Here is a 24,780-nt window from a genome sequence, read left to right as displayed (position 1 = left end):
GGAGGAGGAGGAGGAGGAGGAGGAGGAGGAGGCACCGGTCCTTGGCTAGGCTGGAGAGAGGGATGCGCCACAGGCAGGCAGAGCCCGGGCCGTCACAAGTTGCATGGCAGCCCATCGATTGCTGCAATGGTGCTGCGGCGGTCACCTCTTGCTGGAACCAAAGAGCGAGAGAAACCGTGGTTTGCAGAGCGCAAGGTAAAATGCAGGTCGAAAGTGGGCACCTCAGTGGGCTGGGAATGAAGGGCCCAGCTGGAGATTGGGTTGGGGAGGTTGGGAGTGCCTTACCCGCCATCCAGCCCCCTTCCCATCCCACTGCCTCGCTGCCTGGGAGTAATTACTTGAGCCCAGGTAATGGGCTCAAGAGAGGAGGAGCGGATTTGTGTGCACCAGAAAGCAGCCTCTCCTGGTCTTTCTTACCCTGCTGTCTTCCCATGCCCCTGTCCTCGGGGCACCCTGGGCAGCTTGTTGTGCCAAAGGACAGGGCTGTGGGAGCGGCAAGGACTGTGCGTGGAGATTATTTCTGTCGCTTTGTTAAAAATAAAACAAGCTGGTTTATCAAAGGACAGGGCTGTGGGAGCGGCAAGGACTGTGCGTGGAGATTATTTCTGTCGCTTTGTTAAAAATAAAACAAAAGCTGGTTTATGACAATTGATTTAGAAGAAGGAGGAAGCGGAGCTCAATTCCCAGAGCACCTTTTAGCAAGGCTCTGCATGCGCGCGCGTGTGTTGTACGTGTGTCAGAACAGAGCACCCAAGGAAGGCCGGGTCGGAAAACCTCGCACGGAAGCGGGGAAAAGACCCCGGTGCACGGCTGCTTCCCTGAGGGAGCCCCCGCAGGGCTAATGTTTGATCTGAAGCTCGATTGTACTCCTCTGAAACCTTGGGATGTCAGGAGCTCTAAGGGAGCCTGGGACGGAAGAGGATGCTATTTGCATTTTCCTATGAATGCATCTATTTGTATAAATATGGTGTCTCTGTGCATGCGCATGCTCCCCTACGCATGCATTTGTTTGAAAAGCAACATGCTGTCCCCGTGGTGTTCTCCGCTCAGGGCCAGAACTGGTTAGTCTGAAATTCAGACTCTTCCTGGAGGAGCCATAACTCCCCTCCCCACTTCAAATCTAGCAATGGCTACGGACGTAGGAGTCCCGAGATGTTTCACCATGCGATAGCGGAGTTTCATTGTGGAGGATGAAGGCTCCCCCTTTCAAATTTGCACAGACATCAAAAGAGTCTGGAAGGTTCAAACAGATCACAACGTAATCAAAATGCCAAGCCACCGTCTGCTTCTGCCTTTGGGTTGACAAGCAGGATTAGCACCCAAGGGAAGCAGGGTGTAATAGTGTTTCACGGGCACTGTGAACAGCCCAGAAGTGTGCGGAGTACAGAAACGTTAGCCGAAGGCCAGGTCTAGCTACAGACGTACGGTTGGGGGCGGATTTTAAAGCAAGGAGCTGTACACATACAACCTCCGTGGATATTTACTTTAGCAGAAGGCAGGACTCTCCTGTGTACCGGTTATGTCACGCTGGAAGCCATTTAAGCTAAACTGGAGAAAGCCAGTTTAAGAGTGGAGATGTGCACCAGCGTGGCAAGGAGCAGTAGCGGTTGACCTATAGTGCTGTCATTATAATGGTGTGGGTTTCCATGTAGACAACCCCGGAGCAGAGCAGCTAGCCTGCCATCCCTTATGTTTCACTGTCTAACCGAGATGTATAACACGGCCCTGTCTGTGTGTGGTTGCAATCACCCTCGTGCTCTGGTTCTCCACAGAGTACTGGAGCAGATGCCAAATTTTCAATGTGCGTCATGTGCCTATTGCACCGTGTGAAATAGCCCTGTTGTGGCTAAAGACACGTGAAACGCTCCCCAAATACTACTTTAACGTCAGTAATTGCTGTAGCCTCTCTGAGGACAGCCTGGGACCACGGGTGAGGGTTCCTCGGCTGGTATTTAGTATTGCTCATTTGAAGAACCAAACAACTCTGATGTTTCCACTGTAAAGCTCCTGTGGAGTGGGAAATGCTGGTGTAGCTTTGTCAGTGTCGTCTGTGTAACCGTGCCTTTTGCTTTTCTAACTTATCTTGTTTTAAATGTGTATTAAACTAAGAGTTAGGAAGCTCACATCTTCTTTACTGGTGTCTCTGCAGTTTTGGTTTGGGATTTATTTTGTTTCGGCCAGGAGAAAGGCAGAATTTGCCCATAACTCGCTCTCTGATGGCCAGGCAGGCGACGTTTTCTCTCATAGCTCTCGGACTGCCAACCTGTATTGCTGTACCTGTTCACGCCACGTCTTCCAGGGTCAGACTCCAGTCAGGACGCCAGCCCAGTGCCTGGCAGCTTACAGGACTCATCGGGGCATATTCAGCCAGGCAGTTGTGCCCCAAAAGTGGCTGCCCGCACAGGGCTAACTCTGCCTTTGCTCCTGCACCGCTCGCGTCCGAGGGGAAAGCCATGGCGAGGGCGCTGCCGCCTCTGTGGCCCCGGGCAACTTGTGCTGCCTCGTGAAGGAGAGGTGTGTTATGATTTTCCAGTCAGGAGAGCTGGGGTGAAAGCTGTGGGAGCGCTGCGTGCCCAATGCCTTGGCACTGTGTGAGCGAGGCCCAGGCTAAGATGGCCGCTAGCCAGGCCTTGAGCACACTCTGGCCCGCCATGGCGACTCCCTCGCCCCCAGGGCCCCCCCTTTCCCTGTGGGCCTGCAGGATGGCTGCTGCTGCTCCCAGCTGCCGGGTGCCAGCCGCCTCAGGCCGGGCGGAGGGGAGCCCGCCGGGGCAGGCCGGTTGCAGGCCTGAGGCAGCATGGGCCCCGGCGGCCATTTTGCGGGAGGCGAGCGCCTCCTGTAAGATGGCCGCATGGGCATGAGGTGGGGTGCAGCGCTGCCTCGTCCTCGCCACGCTGCCTCCCTCACGCCGTCCCCTCCTTATCTTGCTAATTACCGAGGAAGGCAGAACAATAACGGGAGCTGGCATGCCCCAGTTCTTTCTCTGCCACCTCCCTCCTCGGGCGGAAAATCTGCATCCTCCCCCCCCCCCCCCCCCCCGCCAGCCCCTCTGTGATATTAATTGAATTAACATACTACCTAATTTGCCCTGTGTTTTCCCCACACTGGCTCCCAGCCGCCTCGTCATGGCTTCTCCAACTGGTGGGGAAGGAGCAAGTGCGTTCATCCCCTCCGCTCGTTTGGTTGTATGCGAAAAATCCTTAATGACATCTAAAAGGGGTGGCGGGACAATAGCCCACGCGGGGTTTGGCAGGAGACGTGCGATATTTACCCCGCCAGACCATCCTCGCTGCCGCTTTGCCGGGGGATTACGACGGCCGCCGTCCCCGCGTTCCTCCATTTATTTATTTTGCCGGTGGCGGGGGGGACGCGTTGGCACGCGGCTGCTTTGTGCGCCTTGCTTCACCTATGAAAAGGACACATTAAGGTGTTTCCATAAACCCCCGGATGACAAAGAAAGCGCCTTTCTCTTCGGCTCGTAGGCAACAATGACAGAAGCCTTTAAAACCATGATTCCCCCCCCCCAACGATTGCAGAAGGCTTCCCCTAAAAGGAACTTAAATACATATCATTAAATCTAAAGCGCTGAGCTCCGCTCCTGCTAACTATGCCATGCTTTTTGTTTCTGATAGTATTTGTCCGTTGCAGAGAGCAAGCCAGGGATGCGGAGCCTCCCCCGCCCTCCTCCCTTTGTTTAAATGACAAAATGTTTCTATGTTCTTGTTTAGAAAATAAACCTTTGTGGGGTTTTCAGCTTTCATTTTTATTTTTTTCATTTATCGTGGTGTGAAATCCAAACTCCCCTTCTTCCCAGATCTTGGGAATCCATGTTCCTCGTGATCAATTTTCCCTCCTTTATCTAAAAACGCAACATTATGTTATAGTATTTCTCTGAAAACGCAGCAGTAATATTTTGAATTTGAGTATTTGGAGCTTCAGGATATTGCAGTATTTTTTTTTATAAGCGATGAATGAAAAGCAATGATTTAAGTGTGTAATGCACAATACAGATGCCATGCATTGTAAATACATTTCAGGGGCATAAAATCCAACACAGAAAGCCGGTGTTCCACAAAAGCTGGGAGTCCAAAAATAACTGTAAAAATGAATTGTCTGTCGGGACAAATCTCTCAGATCCCAGTCAATATTTGCAGGGTTACAATATACAACTGGGTTACTTATTGGCATAAATATCTCATTTTAAAATGCCAATGATAAACTGAAAAAAAGGTGAAGGAGACATTTGACTGTTTACTGGATGCCATAGATTCCCCGCATTTAATTTCATACTTACATGCTATTTACTTATCCCATGTTTATGGGTATGCGCTTTAGCTTCATATAAATCTCTCCTGTCTGTCTGTCTCGCTGCGTTCTTTTCTCTTCTGCCATCCCATCTGCTTCTCGTGGTCCTTCTCCTGAAACCACATCACAGGATCTGATGGGGATAATGGGAATCCGCCTCTGGTCTCTATCATAAACATGCCAATGTGGGCTATTGTGTCGGGAGTCGGCGGTCACCAGATGGTGCTTGGTTGCCCAGGGTCTGTGTCGCTGGCTTTGGTCTCTCAGTAAACCAACAACTCCTTTAGCATTGTGTTTCCCCCCAAGATCTACCTACCCTGGCTGAGGAAGGCATAAGGATGTTGGGTAATGTACCCCAAGGGACGAAATGCTTCTGGGTGCGTTGGGCGCTTTGCAGCCTCAGCCATGCAGCTATCAGCTGCCCTTGCAGAGCTGAGGTTTGTTAATCCCTGTGCTCAGCTATGTTCGCCTCGTCTGCATTCCTGGATAGGAAAATTAGCATGTTAGTTTGTGTAGGATTGAATGCTGTCTTCATGTGAAAAGCAGTCCATGTCAGTTTGAGCAGACATCTCCTTGCTACCTTTATGTACTGGGTTTGGGAAGACAGGGCAGAGACGCTCTGTGTCTCTGGGTGCAGACAAAATCAAGCTATCTCCTCTTGCCTGGGCTCCCAGGCAGCTCTTGGGTGTCTGCAAAAGGACTGACTCGTGCAGGTGTCGTTGAGAGATGGAGGTGGTTACAGAGAGCGACTGAGGTATGGGGCTTTCCCCGTGAAGAAATGTCCTCCAGCCAGGAGAAACCCAGGGACAAATCCCGCTCTTCTTTTGGTGCCTGTATGTCCTCAGGAGGTCCTGGACATTGTTGTACATGTGAGCTGCAGAGGGGGGATTAATGCAGAAATAAAGATTGAAAATAAAAACACTGAGAGCAATGGCTCTTCCTGAACACAGACAGATGGAGAGAGCCTGGCATAATTACATTTAGCGAAGGGCTGCCATGAATGAAACCAATTAAAGGAGAAGCAATGCTCGTATGAGAGAGAGAGAGAGGGGAAGACAACCACCTCTCCGGGTCTTCTCGGGCATCCACCTTCTGTGGGGGGTGAGTCATGCACAGTCCCCAAGTCACGGGTGAGCTTGTGCATGCACCTGCCTCCTGGCTTAGGGGAACTTTGCTTATCTACCAGGGCGGATAAAGAAGGAAATGGGAAACGTCGGGTGCTGGTGGGGCCGGCACGGAGCTGGCTTGCAGCCAGCCCCAGCCTCACTGTCTCCATTGTCTCATGGCTTTAATGCGTGCCTAGAAATCCAGTATTTAGGATTCAGGTTACCATTGTAAAGCAGAAAGGTCGTGCTCAGCGCCGCTTGGCGTGGATTCTTCCGGCAGCTCTTTTGCCTGCGTGCCCCATGTTGGGACGGTGTTGGCAGAAGGCCTGGGGCAGGGAGGCCGCAAGGAGCATGCCTTCGCTGCCTTTGGCATGGCACGCACCTTGCGAGCGGCGGTGCTGGCTTTGTGGTTTAGGGAGGGCAGCGGGAAGCAGAGAGCAATGTCCAGAAAGCCATGCAAAGGAGAGGGTGCCAGGCCAGGTTTGCGTACACTGGGCAGCCACGGCTGAGCATGCCTTGCTGACAGGCTTGGCAGAAAATTTAGCAAGGCAACATGTCTTTTCTTCTGACTCTCACTGAAACAAATTTGGTGGGAGCTTCATGAGTAGCTGCTGCTGGTGGCCAAGGCTAGGGGAGGCTTTTGGGGCTGTTCCTCCTGATTTAATTCGTAGTTCCAGAAATGGCTGTTTTCCAGCTTTCCTCCCTTCTTCTACTATCCTGCTCGCAAGGGCAGGCGCCTTTTGGGTGGAAGAGCAGCTGGCAAGGCTGGACCAGAGTGACTCACAGGAGTTTTAGTTCAAAGCTTGGTATTTGGGGTGTCTGTTGCAAACCCCCAGCAACTGTAATCAAGGGCTGTTTGAAAGTCTCGGTTCTCACTTAAAAGTAACAAAATGATGCTAACAGGGAATGTATTTAGGGACATAATCATTGCAGGGAAAACTCTGGAAACAAGTCAAAGATCTCATAGGATTTAGGCATTAACCGGTCTGAAAAAAATCCCTCCAAATACTTGTTTTTTTGGAGTCAGGCTTAGCAATTTTGGGGATCCAGACTCCTGGTATTCAAAGCTCAAGGCTGACAGTCTAGGATGCTGTGTAACACTGAACAGGGAGTGAAAGAGAGCCCGACAACTCAAAGTATCATGGATTACATTGGCTTGGATGGTGGCTGGCTTGGGTCCTGTTTAAGCCACTAGATGTACTTACTGATGACTCTCAGGAGTGGTCCCAGCCACTGTCATATGGCCCTGGGCACAGAGAAACTTGGAAGCAAAGGTCTGTGGTGTGTGCTTCAGCCTCTGGAAGGTAATAATTGGTGACCTTGGTCCGTGGCACCCTGTTCCGTAAGAGACCAAGTGAGGGATGCACATCTGTGTACGTGCTTGTGGAGGTGGCGGGGACAAGGCTGTATGGACGCAGGCTGGCTATGCCTGTGAACATGTACGGGTCTGTCTCGCTCTGGGGACAGCTTGCAAAACAGCATTTGACTTCCCCACTGCCAGGACTTGGGGAAAAAATGTCTTTTAAGATTTATTTGGTCCTTGCTTTAACTGAGAGGTCATGTACTATGTGCAGCGCTGTGGGAGACTCTGCTTAAGAGCCAGAGGAGGAGATGCTGTCTCTGTGGTGTCCTCATGGGACCGTGCAGGATCTCCCCAGGCTGCTGCAGACATGTCCCAAGTTGCCACTCGGACCAGTGTCTCAGGGGAATGTGCTCCTTCAGTCCGTTTGTGATACATTTCATAGGCATCACCCTGGCCCCAGTGGCCACTTGGCTGAATGTGCTGTAACCAGTGTAAATTTTAATATATCTTATGCAGAAGTGTACTGGAGCTCTCCAAAACAAAGGGCAAACTGCATGCACGAGTCTGGACTTGTACAAACGTTTAAAGCAGTTGTGGTCCTGCACCGTGCCCAGGCTGGGCTTCCTGATGGCGTGGCACTGAGGAGCAGAGTAGAAATACAGAGGGCTCATGAGTGGGTGCTAGGCTGGGACCCATCAAACTCATTTTGTTTGCAATGAGGTAGATGGGTGATGTGGCAGAGCAAGCTGAGAGCTTGGGGAGGAAACAAATGGTTCACGTAGATAAGCGCTGGCTGGGGAGCCCATTAGGGGACTGTTTCCTTGCAAAGGGGAGATCTTTCCTGCGGCTCGCTGCATTTCTGTAGGCTCTGACTGGCTTCTGCCTCCTTCCATCCCCAAATGCCAGAGGTTAAAGGAGTGCCTGCTATTGCTGCAAGAGCTTGAGGGAATGGTAGGAAGTGGCTGGTCTCCAGTACCTAATCGACAGCGTGCAACATGGCTGAGTGCTGGGAAACAAAGGCTCAGGTTTCTGCACTGTCTTCATCCTTCTCCCCTTCCTTCCTAGCCCCTAGAAGAAGCCACCCTGCTGATACCACAGGATGTTCCCACAGATGCCTCTGTGGGTGTGTGGGTGTGGAGGGGACTGTTTTGCTGTGTGCAGTGGGATGAGGATGGTGATGATGTGCCTTATTCCAGCCTTGGGCCATGCATGCTGGGGGAGGCATGGCTGGAAGAATAGGGATACACCCCCTCTGCTTTGGCTATTGCCAGCAGCGGCTGCCTCCCAAGCCCTGCGGAGTGCCCTTGTGCCTCCTTTGGGGAAGAGCTGCCTGTGCTGTCCCATTTTGGCATGGGGCATGCAGAGCCGGCCACAGATGCCTGCTGCATGCAAGGTTTTGCCTGCTCCCTGCTGCAAAGGCAGAGCCCAGCCACTGGGGTCAGCCTGGGATTGCTGGCACCAGTGCTCAACGGGGCCAGAGCACTTGAATGTGGGGCCGAGAGCTGCGTGGACTCTGCCGAGGAGGGATTCACTACATCCTGGGGAATTTTCACACCTGCGTCCTCTGATCAGACCCACTCAGTAAGTGTCAGCTGGCAGGCAGAGGGAGACAGGGGTGTTTGAACTGTGCGCTGTGCTCCTGAGGGACTCGCTTTATGGCTATGCAGAATTAGTGTGTGTTTTCTAGGCCACCTTTGAAAACAGCTGAAAATTTGCTTTCCATAGCCTAAAAACTGAGCTCTCTGTTTGGCTTCTTAAGTGACAGGCAGGAACTAGAGATCTCTTGTGACTTGAGAACCCAACCAAGCTGTGAATGGCTCAGTGAGAGTGGAAATGGGTTTTGCAGTTTGTTTTGAACACAGTCAAGGTTGCTGTTGTTGTTCCCCCAGTTTGGGCAAGAGTGCCACGTTGATATCGTCCTTGCTGAGCATCCCAGCTCCCCTCTTCTGCCTGAAGTTGCTAGGGCAGCAACATGTCCTTTGGCTGGGCTGTCTGGTTTGGGAAGGACTGGGGTGGTGGCCATCAGGACTGGCACCTCTTTAGCGTTGTCCCTTTGTGGCTGTGCTTGGAAAGGGCGGGTGGGCGCGAGCCCAGAGAGAAGAGATGTCTCTGGTGATGACCACTCATTTTGCCATGCAGCCCTGAGGAACGGGAGGCTGCGTGACAGCCCGACGGACGCTCTCTGCAGGTCCCCCTGCCCGAGGAGCTGGCAGTGACACATTTCTGACACAAACTGAGAGGAGATGCCGGCGTGAGATCCCGGTCATGTCATCTGGGATCAGGTACCAAACCCGGCCGTGGCTGCGAGCAGTGAAGGAATCAGCTGCCCTGAGCGCTGGTGAACATGATCCAGAGCTAATCCTGGGGGGTCTGCCCTCCATGCGTGCCTGCGGCGAGATGCCATCCTCAAGGTCTCCTAGTCCCACACCGTAACTGCTCCCAGGGCTCTGTGGCTCTCTGGAAACACTGCTGGAGTGATGCTGAGGATGCTGGAGGGATGCCGGCTGTGGATGTGATGGGTTCGCACAGTCAGACGACGGGTGCCAGCTTTGCAGGGCGCAGGCACAAATGTCTCGGGGGGATTTGCTTTCCTGCAGAGCCTATTGCTCTCCCAGGACGATGGAAAAATTCTGGTCCTAAAGGGATGAACACTGTCTGCACTTTGACAGCAGACATCCCAGGAACCATAGGGAAAAAAAGACACCCACTGATTATTTTTTCTTTTTTATTTCTCCCTGTTTCTGTCTGCCTATCAGCCTGTCAGCCAGCTAGATGCTAATCCACAGCAGCAGCAGCACAAATAAAGCTAGACTAGAGGGATGCTAATTTATGCCTGGATTTCATGCTTTGTTTTACTTCCCCACTTTATTGGACAGGGTAGGCTTTGTGAGTGACGTAAAATGTCGCGTGTGCTCTCCCCATGGCAGGTTCCTGCACATGCAGCGGGAGAAGTTCATTTCTCCATAGCCCCTGCAGCCTTGCACGTGCCCTTCTCTGCCTCCCCTGGGTCATGTCGGGGGGGTCGTTCCTCATAAACCCCCATCTGATGAGGACTCGCTCTAAGTTTTGTTGCAGTGCATTTGAAACCCAGGGATGTGTTTCCAGTCTCATCATGCCTTCTATGATGGTGCCAGCATTTATGCATCTAAACTGTAATTTTTTACGCTCTTGCTGGGTAACCAGACTACAGCCTCTGCAATTTGCATGAATAAATGTCATGTAAAATCATCCGCTCGTGGGTAGTGACCAGCTGAAAAGTTATGTTGTGAGGCAATCTGTTCTGAGTGATCTGCAGAGCTGTTTAATGAGACGTTGAGATTTACACCTCTCAGCTTCTGAGGGGAAAGGCATGTATAGATTTAAGGTCACAGTCCAGGGTGACCTTACCTATGTGGTGCAAGTAGGTGAAGAGTTTTATCACTTGTTGCTTGTGAAACCCGGAGTGTTAAACTGTGCTGGTGAGCAAAAGAGCCTTTGAAATGCACTGTCTTAGAATAAGGTAAAATTTAAAGAATAGTCAAATAGGTGTTAATAACAGAGGGTCTCACGTGGTTTCTTGCAAGGGTCTTGTATAGAATCTACACACCCCCTTGGGGTATCGGAAAGGAAGGATCAGCCCCCAGGGGCAGGGAATAGGTGTGTTGAAGGATTGCTGAGGTCTTCAGCTCCCATTAGAGGTAAAGGGAAGGAGATTGCCAAATACCCTTGAGTCTTTGTGCTTACAAGCCTGGTACTGACTTTCCCCTGCAGCCAAGGCTCCATGAGCAAAGCGGCAAATCACCGGTGAAGGAAAGAACAGCCGAGACGAAGCTTGAGGGGGCTTCGAAATGGCCACGTTGGCTGGGAGCTATGAATCCCTCTGCTTTTTCACTCAACTTTTTCACAGCTCCTGCTGACCTCCGCAGAGCAAGTCAAGGGGAAGAGCCCAGAGGTGGGTCTTGTACCGAGGTCCGCCCTTGGATTCACCAGGTTAAATCCTAAGTGAGGATTTAATTGCATTCAGTAAAAGCTGCCCAAATTTACAGCATGGAAATGAGAGCAGAATCATGAGTGTCCTTGTTTCTCTTTACCGTCAAATAGCTTTTCTCAGCCTTGAGCCCTGGCAAGCTGATCTCTGTAGGGTTTTATTTCATTCGGTGTCTGCATTGCCCTATTAAAACCACAGCTCTGTCCCCGAGTCCCTACGTGTCGCTGGATGTCAGGTGCTTATCCCTGTGTATTGGGGCAGAGGAATGTGGCAATAAAACTGCTCACAACCACTTGTTTAGATAAAAAGCACGGATTTGCTTACTTGGCAGTAGCTTCCCTTTTTTAAACAGTAATGTTTGCACAAGTGACTTTCATTTTGTCGCAGTGGTTGTGGGAAGGAAATGTTTTGCCGTCATGCATGTTCTTGGGTTTGTGTGACGTTTTGCCCTGCCTTGTTTATAGCGATGTCCAGAAATCTCTTAGCTTTCCTCTTATGGAAACCAAACAAAGATCCAGGTGGTGGATCTGGCCGCAGGAGCAATGCCGGGGGAGCTGGGCTACCTCTGCCACACCGAGGCAGGGCTTTTTTGGGTTTGCATCACAGCTTTTCTCTTCTCTGACTAAGCTGATGATCAGGAATAGTTTCTTACTGCTAAGGTGCATCTGTTTGTGTAGGAGGACGTGGGATTGTGGCATTTGTGTTTGCAGCTTTTGCTGGGCTCTTCAGCGAGGCTTTCTTTGGGCTGATATCTGCTCAGATGGGGGGAACCTCAGGGCAGCATCGCATCTCATGTTGCGCAGGTCTTCATGTGCAAGCACCATAGGTGTACGGAGGTATCTGGCTTTGTGCGGGTCTCGGAGCCAGCCTCTTTGAGGTCTCTTTGTTTTGTCTCCCTCTGGGTATCTTGTGCGGATGCATTTGCATATATGGAAAACGTTGTCATCATCTTCTTCCCCTCCCCAGCTCCTGTTCTCTTTGCTTTGCTGACTCGTGGGCATTTCCAGCTGAACGGTGTCTGCCGAGGCCAGCCAAGCGTGGTGGGGCTTGGGGCTACCACCCCCCATCTGCACCTTCTCTATTTCCTTCCCCAGGCGTGGCTGGGGGGTGGTCAGGGCATTGGGAGCATTTTTTCCTGTTTTTTTTCTCCTGATATTTAATAACTAGTGATAGGCAGACAGTCGGGTCCTGAAGGGAGTCTGGTCTGTTCCCTGAGCCCCCAGCCCCGACACCCCGCTGCTCCTTCCCTTTCTTCTCACACTGTAGCGTGTCTGGCAGCAGCACCAAAGAGAGCAGTCCAAACCGCACGGCGAGTCTGCTCGCTTGCTCTAATCCATGAGGCCAGGTTTAAACACTTTTTGTCCCTGCCTGGAAAGCCTTGGAGTGGTTGTACCAATAAATCCCTTGCTCCTCCATGAAGATGTCCTTCCCAGGACATTTTAAGTCACTAATCCTCTCCAAGTCATCTCTGATTCCATCTTCTTTTCCCTAACCCGTACCTGCCCCTCTGCTGCTGAAGACTCGAATGCCCTGAGGCATCATCCCTCCCGTCTGCCATCTCTCCCTGCACCTCTGTGCAGCCCTGCTCCTGCTCCTGCTCTTGCTCCTGCTCCCGCTCTGCTATCCCGCTGTCCTGCCGTCCTGCTGCCCGCCTCGCACTGGGGACAAGCTGGGCCATTGGAGCGGCCAGGGGCGGAAGAAGGGGGTGGAGGAGAGACGGGGCAGCTGCGAGGCTTGTGTTAGTAAACACTTCCTTGGGTTCACATTTTAATTCCTTACCCCCCTTCCACATCTTCTCCCCCATCCTTTCCCTTTTCTATATGCTCACACAATGAGACCATTGTCAAGGGGTGATTTGAATGAGGGGTCTCCGGGCATGTTCCCAGCATTGTCAAACAGAGTGGGAAAAAAACCACAACTCCAGCCTAGCCAGGAGGACCAGACCAGACTGAGACAGATGCCTAAATTAGTGACAAAGCCTTTTGAATGTCCCCCCTAGACAAGGGTTGCCTTGTGCATGCGTGCGTGTGTGTGTGCATGCTTGTGGGTGTGTATTTGTGGCTGGGTGGCAGCTTGCATGTCTCCCCATGTTAATTAGTTTTGCATGCATGTCTGATAAGGTGCCAATGAATATATTTGTACTCCTTCCATTGGCGAAAGCTGTCTCGGCGGTGGGGGAGACGCAGGGCGGCGGGGGTGTGCTCAGTGCAGCCTGGCAGCCTGGGGTAATTGAGCTGTGCGGAGCTGGGGGAAGAAGGGGTGAGGATTGCTGCGACTTCTGGTGCATCGGTGGAGCTGGGCTTCCCAGCGATGGGATCTGCTGCTTTCGTTGCAAATCGTGGGGAGTTTAAAAGAGAACTGAGGCTTTTTTTGGTTCACTGGGTCTTTCTCTTCGTCTTTGCTGATTGTCTGTCTGAGGGTCTGTAGGCTCTTTCTTCTCCTCTGCCCTGTGTCTCTCTCTCAAGTCCCTTAAAAGGTATTTATTTCCAATGGATTTGTATCCGTCTTTGTATATACACATACACATGCTTGCTCACACAAAGCCCCAGCAACAGAACCTCCACCTGCTTCTCCAGAAAGGGAGTCAAATCTGCTGCCAGTTACAAAATATGGGAGGGAAGTGAAGCGTGTGGGTGCCAGGGGTGGAGCAGTGGAAACAGGCAAATGGAAATGCAGAACTCCTGTTGGGGAGACAGAGATAATGTGCGCTATAAAGGATTTATCAACATTTGCTCAGGATAAAGTTATTAATTACCAATGTAGAGAAAAGCCTTCTACATCCCCAGCGTATGGACCAGTACATAATGTCATTCCTAGAGTGCTATTATCATCCATCCATCCACCCATCCATCCATCCATCCATCTGCATTCTGTAGGTTCACACAAGAATTCATTGTACGTGTAGGGATGTAAACACCGGTTCACATCTAATTAATTTCCCATCTAAATTAATTTTGCATCCTTTCCCTTAAATCAAGAAGACTTAAGAGCCCACGTACATTTCTTGAGCAGACTGGGAAGAAGCTCTAGAATGGGCCAAGATGTCTTTTCTCCCTGTGCTCCCATCTGCTTCTGAGCAGCTGCTGGATGCCAAAAGAGCAGGGAATTACATGGCGCAAGGCCTCTCTGAAGCGGACGTCATTTCGGGAAGTTTTGCTGCAGCACGGCTTGTCTGCTGTGGAGTTTTGTGGCACCCAACTTCATGCTGGCTCCCATCTGCTTTGCCTTCTCTTCCATACTTGGGTCCTGGTGTTGGCGGTGAAGGGATGGAGAGCAGGAGCGGACACACCATGGTGCAGGGCTGGTCCTGCAGGGAGCCTGGGTGGGAGATGGCTTGGTTGGAGCAGGAGAGAATGGGGTAGACTCCTTCTGGTGGGCTGGCCGGGGAGGAAAGGGAAGGTCATGATGAACAAGGTGAGGTGGCCATTGGCATCAGCAGGGTTTGGGTTCAGCAAGGGCTGACACCTCTTCCCCCAACGGCTTTGCAGCTGCACTGGGCTTTGCTGCTGGGAAGGGAGCTGGGAGGTGACATGAAGAGATGGTAGAGTAGCCAGGGAGCAGCAAAGCCACCTGCCTGGAGGAGAGTTGACATGTCCCTGGCGAGGCAGGGCGGGCTGCGGAAGGAGCAGCTCTCCTTTGTGCTCAGAGAAGTCCAGGAACATGGGCAGGGTGAGGCTGCACCTCCCCATTGACCTGCATGGGGCATCTGTGAGGGAGCACTCGTGGCCAGCCCAAAGAGTGCCCCAAAATCCTCACTGCCGTTCCAGCAGTAGGTATGGTGGGCAATTCGTGAGTAATGTGCAGGAAAACGGGACTCCCGTGAAACGCAGGTCATCCAGTTGGAGAACAAAGGCAATTTCGTGTGACTTATCAGCAGTGCCTAATTGCGCAGGGTGAATAATGAGCAGCCGGGGAGGCAGCACTGCGGTCCCTCCCGGCGAGCTTGCAGCCGGTGGCCGAGCCCCGCGTCTGGAAACCCCGAGTCGGTGCCAGCAGATCGTGGGCATCCTCAGAGAGGTCCAGCCCCAGTGCTCTGCATCTGTGACTATTTCGGAGCTCCTCCATTGCAAAGTAACTGCATTAATCCCACATGGACGTAAGAGGGGAACCTGCCGTTGGAAAAAATCACTCGGTGGTTGCTCAGACCTTTCATTTGCTCACAGGGTGAATGTGTCGTCCATGCCTGACCCGCATGCAAGGTGGCCTTTAATCACAAAGAACCGGGGACCAGCATCCTGCAAAGGGCTGGCAATTCCCTCCCTGGCTGGTGCCTCGTCCCCAAGCAGGGGCCTTGCTGGGGACCCCTTCCCACTGATCTCCGCAAAGTACCTGCATTAACCCCACAGGGACGTAGGAGGGGACCCTGCCGTTGGAAAAAATCACTCGGTCAGACCTCAGACCTTTCATTTGCTCACAGGGTGAATGTGTCGTCCATCCGCATGCAAGCCCCAGTGCTCTGCATCTGTGACTATTTCGGAGCTCCTCCATTGCAAAGTAACTGCATTAATCCCACATGGACGTAAGAGGGGAACCTGCCGTTGGAAAAAATCACTCGGTGGTTGCTCAGACCTTTCATTTGCTCACAGGGTGAATGTGTCGTCCATGCCTGACCCGCATGCAAGGTGGCCTTTAATCACAAAGAAGAACCGGGGACCAGCATCCTGCAAAGGGCTGGCAATTCCCTCCCTGGCTGGTGCCTCGTCCCCAAGCAGGGGCCTTGCTGGGGACCCCTTCCCACTGATCTCCCACCCCTCCGCCCTCCTCTTCCGTTTGCGCATCCCTGCCTCTCCTTAATTCTGCTCCCAAGCCCCAGGCAGGGCCATGGAAACCGCTTTGTCAGAGCTCCTCGCCAGGTTGATCTGGAGAAGGGTTTTTTTTTTCTTTCCCCGTTGGGATGACTATTCCCACACAAGCAAAGCCTCTTAATGAATCCATGGCAGCAAAGTAGGTAACGTGCTCGCCCTGCCAAGGCTGCTTGGCACAGCTGGAGTCACGTAATCGGGCTAGGCTGCCAGCCGGGGACAGAGTGGGAAGAGTTAACCTGGGGACAGTGCAGGGACAACTAATCCCCAGCAGGAAGAGTAGCAGAGACTTCCCTGTCCTTCATCATCCTCCCCCTCCATCCACGCACTCTTCTTCCCTCTCCACCACATCCTGTTCCTCTCCCACATCCTCCCTTTACTTATTTCTTCTTCTGTCTTTCTCATCCTCCTCTTCGCCATTGCTTTCTCACTCCTTCCCCCAGTTTCCCTCCTGCCCCCGCTCTCCCCAGCGCGGTCTCCTCTCGCATGCTCCGTCATGTCTCCAGAGCTGGTTTTCGAGTGGGACCGAGGGATGGTGTATTTGGGCTGCGGTGGAGGTCACAGCTATATGGGGATTGTTTAAAAGAGATTTGCCCACATCCCAGCCCATGTGACCAGCCTCAGCTGCAGGTCTCTCTTTCTTAATCTGGAGATAAGCGTGATTATCCGAGGAAGGGCTGTTCGGAGCTTTGTAACTGTGACAGGGGAGCTTTCAAGTCGCACTTTGCTGGCAGAGCAGCGTTTAAAGCCGGGGAATCAGATTCCAAGCGTGGCTTTGCATCTCTTTTCTGCTGGGAGCATGGTGCAGGGCTGGCAGTGGGGATGGGAGCTTTATTAGGACTTTGCTTATGATGCGGAAAAGGAGTTAGGGGAGGGAAACAGGAGAAAGAGGGAGGTGAAGAAATCCCAATTCGCTGTTTCCGCATCAGTGGTGGCATAGGAGATACACACTGATTCAAGGGGACAGGCCAGCCTGAAGCCTGGTGTAGAGCAATAAGGTCCAACAAGCCTGGGGTCTGGCTTGTTTTTAGCCTGGGGTCGTGTCTCCTTATTCTGCGCTCCTCCGGCTCGCTCCATCGAGACCCTCACACAAGAGGTCTCTGGGGCCCTGTTTGGAAATGAAATGCTCTTTTAGCAGCTCCCGTGGCACAGCTTCTCCGTGTGGGGTGGCAGAGCCAGCTCTGCAGCCCAATAAGCACGTCGTTCCCCAGCTCTCGAGGCAGCCGGCTTCCTGGCCCCATCCGGAGGAAGGTTTACTGGAGGTGTTCCTTCGCGGTGCAGCTCTGCAGCCAGGGCAGGAATGCAGGGACATACAGCAATTGTATAGTTTAATATCGTGTCAGTGTCTTGTGTTGCTGGAGGCTGAAATATTTAACATCTCATACAAGGGGCATGGTCCCCAAAGGTTTCTTTTGCCGGGACAGGCATCAAAATAGGGTTTAGTGGAAATGTTCAGCGCTGGAGCAGGGGCTGCTTTGCTTCTATTTGTAGACTAGAAACTCAGAGCGGAGACTTGTAACTGCACTTCTTTTGACGGAGATGGGTCAAGGAGAAAGAAACCTGGATGCACGCCAGGGGCGGGAATCTGGGGCGAGGTTGAATCAGGACGAAGTGCCAACGCTTTGGACCGTCACTTGGGCAGGACTTGCTGTTCTTGACGTATCCTCCTTGGAAACGGTTCAGCTTCCAGCACAGCAGCTGAGGCCAGCCTGATCCAAAGGACACCCTGAATCCCGTGTGCTCCCCCCACACCCCACACCACCCATTTTTAGCAGGTGGGAATTTGCAGTGAGAACACCAAGCAGCCCCTTCGCCTGGGTTTGCTCGTGGAGGGGCAGTTGCTTGCCTGGGTCAGGATGCTGAGGGATAGAAGAGATCCCTCTTCTTCCTCTGCCATGAAGGCACATCTCATTTTTGCATCATTCTGCCACGGTGGCTTGCCAGCCTTAAAGCAGCTCAGGACATGTACCTGTGCCCAAAGGTACACGGATTAAAACGTGTGTCTGCTGGGCAGGAGGCTCAGTTCACCTCCACTGGTTGCAGAAGGGAAGTGGTTGCAAATGCATCATCTTGAGACCAAGCTCCGAAACATCTCCCACGTTGCCTGCCTGTCCCTGGAGCCCCACACAGCTGCTCTGTGGGTGGAAGCTCTGTTTTCCTTGTGCCCCCGTGAACTTTATTTTTTGCTATTTTTCTTTGTGTGCTGCTTAGATGAATCCTCTTCAGTGCCTACAGCTTATTCCAGGGCTTTACTGAGGATCTGGCCAACACATATAGCCTTACTCCAGGGCACAGCCCTTGAAGAAACTGGAAGATGGACACAGCATCTTTTTCATCTAGTGACTGTAAGACCGAACAGCCCAAATCCCAGCCTGCAGCCCTGTTGCGCAGGTAATGCCCATGCGCCGGGGGAGAACAAGAGCTCCCTTCGAGATCCTGCAGCCTTGGATCTGGCAGCGGGAACGTGGGCAGGAACGTGTAGGTGTTGGCATGTGCAGGCAGGAACACGTGTACGCTGGGGCAAGTGTGCCCATCTCTGCAGGCACGGTCCCACGCTTGCCTGCGTACCAGTCCATCTCCGTGCACTTGCGCCACGTGAATCTGCCCCATACCTGCCTGAAACGTGGGTTTGGGGGTGTAGGGTGATCGTGAGGGCTAATGGTAAATTTACTGATGGTAAATGGAGGGAAGCAAGGTAGAAAGGATTAACAGAGCGATCTGTTTGGTATGCGGTGAGGGAAGGTTTCCTGATGCAGCACATGGGAGAAGGAGCTAAAAAGTGGGTGGCGTAGTAGAGATGGGTGTGAGAGCAAAGGCTGTGCTGGGGCCGAGAGGGAGGGAAGGTGGCAGCCAGGAGCAGTTTGTGTTCCTGGGTGTTGGGTGATGCCAAGGAGAGTGAAGGAAAAGCACCGGCTGCTCTGAATGAAAGCCGTCAAGAGGAGAGACGGAGGGAGACAGGAACAGGATGGAGGGGACCAAGCAGGGGGGGCAGAGCAACAAGCACCAAGCTTGGGGATTTTTGCAGGACCAAGTGGATGGCTCTCCACGCTGGGGTGAAAGATGGGCTAGAGAAGGGGGCTGGGACCCAGTAAGGTTGTGCAAGGTGGTCCTGGCCCATGGACAGGGAGCCAGCACAGAGTCCCGCAAGCCAGAGGCACCGGGTGGCTTTGGGTCAGAGGAGCCGTGATGTTACCAGGGTGGGCGGTTTCCCAAAGGTGAGCTGAGCCCAGAAGCCAGGACGTGGCCAAGGTTTCCAGGAGAGCAAGAAGGAGCTCCGCAGTTGGGTTGGGAAGGGCCGAGTCATTTCTCCAAACGCCATGTTAGGCCAGATGCTGGAGTTTGAGCACAAGCTGGGCAATAACACACGTGAGGGACTAGAAAGTTCATTCTCCCTCCTGTGCCTGCAGAGCATCCCCAGCATCCCTGCACCATGCCGGGGCTGCAGCCCGCCCTGTGGCACCAGGACCCTCTGGGGACCAAGGGGAAGGGAAGAGCTCTGGCAGCTGCGTTCGGATTCTCCTTAGCTCACCCCAGTGTACACCATCACTGCGCGGGCGGCTGAGACCCAGGGGCGTTTCAGGCCCTTGCTGTCGTTGCTGTTGTTCAGGGCCATTTCTTACAAGGCCCCCGGCACCTGGGTACACGAGTCCGGTTTTTGTGATTGATTAAAAGCAAAAAATCTTGACCAAAAAAACCATAATGTTTGCTCGCAACCTCATTGCCATAGTAACGGAGGTCCTGAGGACACCTCTGAAGTAGGTCACCGCGGGCCCTGTTTTGTTGCATCTCCCGGCGTGGCATGGCTCCGGATGCAGAGTGCACCCACCGTGGTCCAGCCGGGCATCGCCCCATGCCCAGACCTGCTTGGGGAAGGCCAGGCTGGAGAGCTGCCTTCCAGTGACGGCACCCAAAGGTGCCAAGGGCTGTCCTGCACCCGATCATGGGAAACTTCTCTCCCTCCTGCTGCCCCCATGCCAGCTTGCTGGTGTCCCCCACGTCAGGGCTCCCTTCCCAGCCTACCCTCTCCCCATCCCCCACCACCTCGCTGCCTCCCTCCCCCCTTTCCCCCAGCGCCTCTCCTCCTGCTTTGCATAATTTTCCATTTTCAGTGTCCCCTTTTCTTTTTCTCCTCTCCATATGGTGCGTCCCCCTCTCTGCCTGGCGCAGGAGCCGTCCTTAACAAGCTCGGCAAAGCCCTCTCTCTCAGGGGCTGCACATGAAAGATGCTCTGTAAAAACAGAGGCTGGGATGGAGCCCCCCCTTTCTCCCCCTTGATTTATATGGGGCTGGGATGTGGGAACGTTTCTGGGTCGCGCTTTGGAGCCGCCGGGTGCTCGTGCCTGTTTTTTCCAGCCATTCAGTGCAGACCCCTAAGGCCAGCTCGTCCCTTGCCTTTGATCTGCAATGCAGAAAGAGTGGCCGGGGCAAGTTTATGCCTCTCTCGTCCGGCCCGAGCCCTTGTTTCGGCTGGCAGAGAGGGATGCCCTGTCCCCACCGCACCGGGGAGAGGACATGCCCTTCCCACTCAGTGTCCCGTGGCCTTTTCCAGCCGGCTGTTTTGGCTCCCCCCTACTCCCTGGCACCACGAGGACCTCCAGCCCCACCAGGTCCAAGGTGCTGGGTCTTGGCGAAGCAGCAGGTCATGGGATTCGCGATACACAGGGACTCGGCACATCTAACCCATCACTGTCCCTCTCCTGCTCCGCTGTGGACGCTTGCCAGCGAGCACCCGGCCAGCCGAGCCGGGGACAGAGCGGAGGGTGCCGGGGCTGGCGACGCCTGCCCAGCATTTGATGGGTTAAACCGGTCTCCAGCTAATTTCTCCCAGCGTCTCCCCTCCTCCTCGCACTTCTGTATGCAGCAGGCAGGGCCTCAGCGCAGGTTCCTGCACTGAGCTGTTGCCAGGGGAGTAGTTAGGCGAGTCTGAGCTATGCGGGGAAAAGGCCCGGGCTGTCAAAGTGTCTGAGATGAACCATAGCCCGGTCCCCCTGCAGCTGGGCCCAAGCATGCATCAGCCCTTGTTTGGAGCCTGGGAATGGCAAAGCCCAGGGAGGTTCAAGGGCAAACTTGCTATTCATTAGTCAGGGGTCCTTGACGTTCCCACTCTCTGTCTCCCTTCTTCTTCTTCTTCTCTTTTCTGTCCCTCTTTTGACAGATTCCTGGGTGCTTTTGGGGAAAACTCCCCTCCTCCTCCTCCTCCTCGCCCCGGCAAAAGCCCTCCACATAAACTTCCCCAGCAGACAAGGCAGGAGGACAATAACAGCAGAGCTGCGATGCAAACAAGAGCCGGTGGAGCGGCTGCATCCCTCGGGTGTCCTTTCTCCCCGGTCCTCCCCACACTGCCGCGGGAGAGCCAGCCGACACATTCATTTTGCTCGGCTTGCCCATCGCCGATGTTTTATTATCTTGATGCTTGCAGGAAATTGTAACTTGAGATAAGAAAAATGTCAGCCGCCTTCTCCTCTCTCCCGCAGCCCAAAGCGCCGAGAAGTTCCTCTGTAGGAAATGTAAATGCTTGCCCAGGTGCACAGGACGAGCGCGAGATGGAGGGAGCCTCGAGAGGCCATGCGAGCATCTCCGCCAGGAGATAAAACTCGCAGCGTAGGCGTAACACGGAGCCTCCCTCCCGCCCCGCCGAACAGAATATTTCATAGCTCTTAGAAGCCGAAGCTCCCTTGTAATTATCCAAAGCAAACAGCACGTGTTATTAGTTTAAAATGATTTTTTTTTTCCCCCTCCCTGGGCCCCTGGAGCAGAATGGAGGTGTAATTGTGCTAAGGAGTTAGCAGGGGAGAGCACAGCTTTTGGTCACATTCAAGTTGGAGGGCTTGAGCCAGGGAGGCGGTATGAAAGGCTGGTATTTGCATAAGCAGCGTGCATCCCTGCAAAAAAGAAAGATATCAGGGGCTTGCAAAATTCAATCAAGGCTGGGAGGGAAGAAAAAAAAAAGGGGGGGAGGGAAGGAAGGGAGGGCAAAAAAAAAATTGACAGTGAAAAAGGTTTTTCTAAGTAACACCCTGGCGAGATTAAATTGTCCAGAAAGTTTCTCCGTGTGAGCCGGTGAAGCGGAGGCTGGGCTGAGGGCAGGGGAGGAGCGGGGTCCCTCCTTCCCAGCCTCAATAGGGGATAGGAATCTGATTAGGCAGAGCGTCCTGCATCCATTTGCCATTATTTGAGGGGTTTTTTTGCCCTTCCCACCACCTAGAATAGCCATGGCGAGGCAGTTTGTCAGCGTATAAACCTCAGCGCTGGCTTTGTAAGGGTACGGGGAGGCACAGGAGCAAGTGCTGGGGCAGAGGCTGAGCTGTAATTGCAATTATTTATGCATCGTTTTTAAAAAAAAGAGAGGGATAATGAATCCACACGCTACTTAGCGTGATGCTTTCCCTGCGCGGGGTGCTGGGGAGGGAAGGCAGGGCTGGGATCGGGTGCTGGTGCAGCCCTATTTTTGCAGGCACCCGCAACGCTAGACTGAACTCTGCCCGCGGAGAAAGTGCGTGCAGGAGGTTTGGGCTTTCCTGAAACTTATGTCGAATCATCTGGGTCGGTCCAGCCCCTCCTGCCCTCAGTGACTAAGTGCTGGAAGGTGCAAACCCGCCGGGCAGGCAGGGTGTCATCTCCAGGCTTGGGTTGATGTCTCGTACCAGCGAGCATCCTCTCTATCTGCACCATAGATGAGTTTCTCTGTAGGTCGCAGCAAGCTCAGCCACCGTTCAGATCTCATCTGCCCTGACCTCAACATCCTTGCCAGCCTTGGGGGGGCATTGGGGGTGACTCCTAATGTCACGTAGGATAAAGCAGTGCTGAGCCTTGGCTTCTTGCAGCCTGGGTCTGCCTACACACACGCCAGCGTGGGGTCTGTCCTCTCAGCACCCTAATTCTCCAGAGACAGGCTGGGGTCCTTCCCCAACCCCACGCACGTGGGGTGGGTTTGCCTTCTGCCTCTCTTAAGTTTTAGGCTTGCTTCGAAGTTGCGAAAGGGAAGGGATTTTCCTCGGATTTCCATCGAGTGCTTTATGAATATTGCAATAAAGGGGTTACAGAAGATCTATTTTTAAGAGAGAGAAAAAATACCCATGAAAATTGCAGCCTGGACCCCAGAGTGTAGAGTATTTGCACAGTTCAAAGAGTTACGGTGGTTCATCCAGTCGCAGCCCGGGAACGTGGCGATGCGACCTACAGCAGATCACATGCCGGCTACTCCCAGGGCGGCTCATTAGAGAGCCACACAGAAGATTTATCTCTTAAAATGGGCTTGCAAATATTTTATAAAATTTGCAATATTTTATAAAATTACAATTTGGTGCAATAAAAAGAATAAATTAGCCAGCTGATGGTTCCTTTTGCACTCTGGATCCAAGTGTATTCAAGAATTAGTTATATTAGTCTTTACTCCTTCCAGCACAACAGTTTATAGGTAAAGCAAAGGAAGGCCGGCAAAAGGATGGGACTGGGTTCGGAGACTGTGCTAGGGGATCCGCACTCGCCAGGGGGAAAGTGCAAAGGAAATGGAGAAAAAAATCAGGAAAAAGGGAGGAGAACCTGATGCAAGGTGCAAGATGTGTGGGGCAAACCCAGGAGGTGCAGGGAAAGCCGAGAAGGGGACTTGCGCTGAGCGTCACAGCTTCAGCTCCAGCTCAGTGGCTCAGTATCACTTTCTCCAGCCAGGCAAGGGCGCCAAGGGCAGGGAAAGTTAACACGAAGATTAAAACATCAGAGGGCTGTGCCTTTAGTGGCTCTGACATGCAGAGTAATCCCATGCCCCAAAGCCTAGGGAGGAAGGACAAGCGGCAAGCCCTCGCCTGGCTGGCGGTGTGCGGGGCAGGCAGAGGTAGGGGATTGAGGCGGGCGCAGGGGGAGCTCGGCGTCTTGGAGACCACGGTTTTCCCAGTCGGGAAGGGGGCAAGGTGGCCCGTAGCCATGGGAAACATGTGGTGAGGAGGGAAAGGGGGTTGGAGTTTCGCTCCATCAGTGAGCCGAGTTGGTCTGTTCTCAGCCAAGCGCTGCTGGACCGTTTCCCTGCCGGAGCTCATAACCACTCCATTTTTTTCCTTTCTTTCCTAGATCCCAGTGAGTGGAGAAGGGACTTTTCAAGCCTGTGAGTTCCTTCTTGCAGTTGGCTACTGCCTGCCCGGACTTGCCGTCTGATGTCTCCAGGTTTCTCCAGGAGGGTCCCGACCTGCTTCTCCGATGGCTGCAGAGAGGAGGCAGCTTTGGCTCAAGAACACAGAGGGTTTCTGCATCGCTTCGAATCACGCCGGTCCAGCCATGGGGAGGGAGCCAGGGCAACACAGGGAGTCAGGGGATCATCCCGCATCACTCCTGTATGTTGTCTTTGGTGCCCTAAATACCCCAGAGCAGGCCCACAGTGCTTAGGCAGAGGGATCTGAGCAAGGCACTGTCTCACCTGGCAAAATACCGGGTGTGTGAAGGTTGGAGGGAGCTTTTAGTACCTGGCTTTGCTCATGGAGCAGAGCTCGGCCCTTGCTGCTCTTCATCCCTGGCTGTGTGGAGCTGCGGGAGCGCAGCCGTCCCGACGGCGCTGTGCTCAGGGCCCAGAGGACTGTGAGTCTGTCCGGGCCAGGCAGCCCTGCTGCTGTTTTATTGCACCCTCTCTGTTCCTGTAAGAGAAACGTACTGGCTGTAATTCTCTCCTATTAAAATCCCCCCGCCCCGTGCACTGTTGAAAATAAACTCTCCCTTTTGCAAAAGTGAGCTGTGTGATTTGGTGCAGTCTCGGGATGGAGGAGGCAACGGGCACAAAATAAACCCAGGCAAATCAACAGGGAAGCGGGAGCAGCCGAGAGCCAAGCGGCCGGGCTGCGCCGTGCCCCACATCAGGCACATTTCCCTGAAAGCCCGAGCGAATCCCTCGCCGCTAAACGATCTTTATTTGGTCTGAACCCTGTCTGGGAAGTAACCGCTAAACCCAATGCAAACAGACCCCCGTGAAAGAATATAATGAATATGTCTCTCAAATGATTTGGAGCCCTTCTGCCTGCAGAGCAGGGTTCCCCATTGTGCCCGGCTCCCGGCGTGCTCGGGGCAGGCTGCGCGAGGTGGCCGCTTTCCCAGCTGAAACCCGAAAAAAGCAAACAATGGGTCAAGGCCGGCATTGTGCGAGCCCAGGCAGGCAGAAGGAGCGCAGCCCGGCATGGCCAAGTTCAAGGCTGGGCAGGGGGCCGGGCGTGCAGGGATGCTAATGGGGGCTGCGCGGGGGCTGCGGAGGCGCGGAGCAGGGGGGGCGGGGGCTCTGCGTGCCGGTACCCTGTGAGGCCGCGAGCACCCAAAAACCAC

The 24,780-nt window shown here is 53.4% G+C and overlaps 1 long non-coding RNA gene across 1 annotated transcript in view; it reads left to right on the top strand.

The window, feature by feature from the left end:
- LOC103896670 overlaps positions 1–24,194 on the top strand; it is a 26,409-nt gene extending 2,215 nt beyond the window's left edge. The window contains exon 2 of the long non-coding RNA XR_657424.1: positions 23,548–24,194. This is a non-coding gene — a long non-coding RNA (uncharacterized LOC103896670). The remainder of the gene's footprint in view (positions 1–23,547) is intronic.
- Positions 24,195–24,780: the final 586 nt, after the last annotated feature.

This window comes from Aptenodytes forsteri, unplaced genomic scaffold (assembly GCF_000699145.1).
Source record: "Aptenodytes forsteri isolate BGI_AS27 unplaced genomic scaffold, ASM69914v1 Scaffold1, whole genome shotgun sequence".
NCBI classification, from domain to species: domain Eukaryota; kingdom Metazoa; phylum Chordata; class Aves; order Sphenisciformes; family Spheniscidae; genus Aptenodytes; species Aptenodytes forsteri.
This window is presented reverse-complemented; position numbering and strand designations above follow the sequence as displayed.